The 3,808-nt window shown below is 44.9% G+C and overlaps 1 non-coding gene across 1 annotated transcript; it reads right to left on the bottom strand.

The window, feature by feature from the left end:
* Positions 1 to 374: 374 nt before the first annotated feature.
* Positions 375 to 446, bottom strand: trnag-ucc (transfer RNA glycine (anticodon UCC)). The gene has a single exon. It is a non-coding gene; the product is annotated as a tRNA-Gly (tRNA).
* Positions 447 to 3,808: the final 3,362 nt, after the last annotated feature.

The following is a 3,808-nucleotide window of genomic DNA, read 5'->3' as shown; positions in this document are numbered from 1 at the left end:
CGTCTAAGAATTTTATACATTTCAATGCGATCACCTCTCATTCTTCTAAACTCCAACCAATATTGTCCAATTTTGCACAATATTTCCTCATACTACAATTGCAGCAAGACCTCCTCACTCTTATATTCCAACACCCTTCCAAAAAAGGCTAACATATCATTTCCCTTCCTCACTCTCATTCGACCCTTGGCAAATCAGTATTTCCAGCATGTTTTTCCTCTTTTCCTTCGATAGGGAAAATAAATGAAGGTTGATAACATTTTACTGCAATTACACTCGATTCTGTCTTGGAAACAATTTCCAACTGAACTGCATCAAATTCGATTGTAAACTTAAGAGTTTCTGATGGAAATAAACTAATAAGAACACTTAATTGCGATGGCCGGGAATCGAACCCGGGTCAACTGCTTGGAAGGCAGCTATGCTCACCACTATACAACCAACGCTGAAAATAATCAACAATAAAAAAGTTCCCAAACATCAGACCCTGAACAGACACTGCAGGCTGTTGGATTTTGTTCTTCATTTTCACTGGTTTCTGACGGATCCTTTCTCGCTCTGTTGCAGTTCCTGTTTCCGCCCAGTAGATTTCACCAACCCCCAATCAATGGAAATTCCACACCAGCCAGTAATTCTTCACCTGATATCGGACTGAAGAGACAGTCGATACCTGCAATAATTGACCAGCTGGAAATACATTTTACCACAGCTCACATCAGCCATTGAGTAAAGTTAAATAATTCCATTAAATCATTACAGAGACCTGACTACCAACTGGGCAGGAATGGCAGCTTAATATTCAAGTCCATAAGAACTTTAAAAAGGACAGGGAAATAGGGAAAGGAGGAGGAGCAGCAATATTACTAAAGGACAATATTACAGCAGTTCAAAGATAGAATATCAGTGAGGGTGAGCGGGCAGTGTAAACACTCTGAGAGAGACCCATCACAAGTGCCCCCACTGTACTCCTCCAGAAGGTATAAGAAGGGCGAGTGCGGGAGGATTTCTTCATTCTTTGTGAAAGTGTTTGTGAGATTGTGGAAATGTCTGGAAGAGGAAAAACCGGCGGTAAAGCTCGGTCCAAGGCCAAGTCTCGCTCATCCCGGGGCGGACTGCAGTTGCCCATGAGCCGTGTTCACAGGCTCCTGCGAAAGGGGAACTATGCTGAACGTGTGGGTGCCGGAGCCCCGGTCTATCTGGCTGCTGTGCATCGAGTATCTGACGGCTGAAATCCTCGAGGTGACCGGCAACGCGGCCCTGGACAAACAAGAAGACCCGCATCATCCCCAGACACCTGCAGCTGGCCATCCGCAACGACGAGGAGCTCAACAAGCTGCTGGGACGGGTGACCATCACTCAGGGTGTTGTCTGATATCCAGGCCGTGCTGCTGCCGAAGAAATCCAGCATTGTGAGCTCCAAGAGCAAATAAACCGGCCAAGGCTTAATCTGATAACCCAAAGGACAGGACCAACCTTATTGAAATCTTTGAAGAAGGAACAGAAAGTGTAGACAAGTTTAATGCAGTAGATGTGATATATTTGGATTTTCCGAAGGCCTTCTATAATGTACCACATTGTAGACTCATGGCTAAGTTCAGAGCACGTGGAGTCAGGTCAGGTGGCAGAATGGATAGTAAGTTGGCTTCAAAACTGAAAGCCGAGAATAGAGGTTAAGGGTCTCTACTCAGACTGGCAAAAGGTGGGAAGTGGAGTTCCAGTTGCTGGGACCACTGTTCTTCACAATTTACATGAACGATTTGGATTCGGGAATCGGAAGTACAATTCCAAAATTTGTGGACGACACCAAATTGGGGGATTTAGTTAATACAAAGGAAGAAAGCATCAAAATGCAAGAGGACATTAATAAACTTGCAGAATGAACAATCAGGAGGTCACACACTGCTTGGATAATAAGAGTCTAAACGGGATAGAGGAGCAAAGGGATCTCGTGGGACAGATACACAAATTACTGAAAGTAGCGACCCAGGTTCATCAGGTCATAAAAAGACAAATCAAACACTAGGATTCATTTCTCGAGGGATAGAGTTCAAAAGCAAAGAAGTTATATTAAACTTGTACAGAACCTTGTTTAGACCAGACTTGGAATACTGTGAACAGGTCTCGTCTCCATATTATAGACATAGGGGCATTGGAGAAGGTGCAAACAAGATTCACAAGGATGATACCAGAAATGAGAGGATATTCTTATCAGGAAAGACTGAACAGACTGGGTCTCGTTTCAGTAGAAAAGAGAAGGCTGAGGGTTGATCTGATCGACGTTTTTAAGATAATGATAGGGTTTGCTGGGATAGACGTAGAGAAAATGTTTCCACTTGTGGGGAGTCCAAACCTTCAGGTAATAAATATAAAATAGTCGCTAATAAATCAAATAGGGAATTCAGGAGAAATTGCTTTACCCAGAGAGTGGTTAGAATGTGGAACTTGCAACTACGAGGAGCAGCTGAGGCAAATAACAGAGGGGCATTTAAGGGGAAGATAGATCAGCACATGAGGGAGAAAGGAATAGAAGGATATGCCGATAGGGTTAGATGAAGTAAGGAAGGAGAAGGCTCATGAGCAGCATAAACGCCGGCATAGACTAGTTGGGCCGAATGGCCTGTTTCTGTGCTGTAGTTTCAATGTAACTCGATGTAAAGGCTCTTTTCAGAGCCACCCTCTGTATCTGTGAAAGGGCTGGTTACTGTCTGAAGGGAGACCCTGATATCATGCTACCAGTGTGGCTTTGAGCTGCTTTTGTTTCGTTGTGGACGAGATGAGGTATTAATGGGACTGGAGTCGGGGCAGTGACCTCAGTCCGGGACTTTAAACGGTGACTTATAGACCCCAGCCCACACATCACCAGGTTTCTTGTATTTATTTAAACTACTTGCCATGCTGGGCTCGTAAAGAATCACCAGAACTGCTCGACTAACCTTTCTACATCTGTGGAATTCAGCGCTTCGCTCCGTTTCTGTTCTATTTTGTTGGATTATTTACAAACTCACTGGGGAATCACTGAAATGTAACTCTGTACAGAAACAAATAACAGTGAATTGCCTGGTGCCCAGGAGATCAGGAACATTACTCGCCTTTCGTCCTGTTAACGAGTAAACCGTGTTTAGAGTCCACCGACCCGCTTTGGTTCCATATGGGGGATTAAACAGAGAAATCGGGAGGGGAGGAGACAGTCAGAGTGACAGAGCGGAGAGCGGCCTCTGATCTTCCAGCTCCACCTCCAGTTCTCTCCATCCGACAGTTTCAAACCGTTTATCGATAATAGAACCGAACCTCAGCGCTCCGCACAAACCCTGACAGACCCGGGCTTCATATTCAAGGATTCCCAAAACCCGAAGCTTTCAAATAAGCCCCGTTACAATGAGAAATCGTTAATATTCCTGCCTAAATACAGTACATTCAATAACAAGTCAACTCGGCTCCTCCATTTCAGTCTGTTTCCCTGTTCTATCTCCCCACACATCCCCTCCCAGACGGGTTCAGCGTTTCACAAACACCTTATTCCAGCTTATTTGGAGAATCTCATGTGTTGGGGTTTGAGTTATGACGCGGAGTTTCTCCGCCAGTGTCACCGTCTCACAGAGACTCTCGCCCTGAATCTGTGAAAAGATTATGACCATGAACTGGGACTGGAGCCGAACACATCCCCAGTTACAGTGAGGCCCGGCCCGGACATCTCATTCTCTCTATTTTATATCAGGCAGTATCCCACTTTCATGTCCAGCAATAGAGAGAGAGTGAGACAGTATGAGGCTGACACTTCCGATCTGTCTCCAAATCACGCTCAATAGCT

Source organism: Heptranchias perlo, unplaced genomic scaffold (genome assembly GCF_035084215.1).
Source record: "Heptranchias perlo isolate sHepPer1 unplaced genomic scaffold, sHepPer1.hap1 HAP1_SCAFFOLD_50, whole genome shotgun sequence".
NCBI classification, from domain to species: Eukaryota; Metazoa; Chordata; class Chondrichthyes; order Hexanchiformes; family Hexanchidae; genus Heptranchias; species Heptranchias perlo.
Note: the sequence above shows the minus strand (reverse complement) of the source record. Positions and strands in the feature narration are given on the sequence as shown.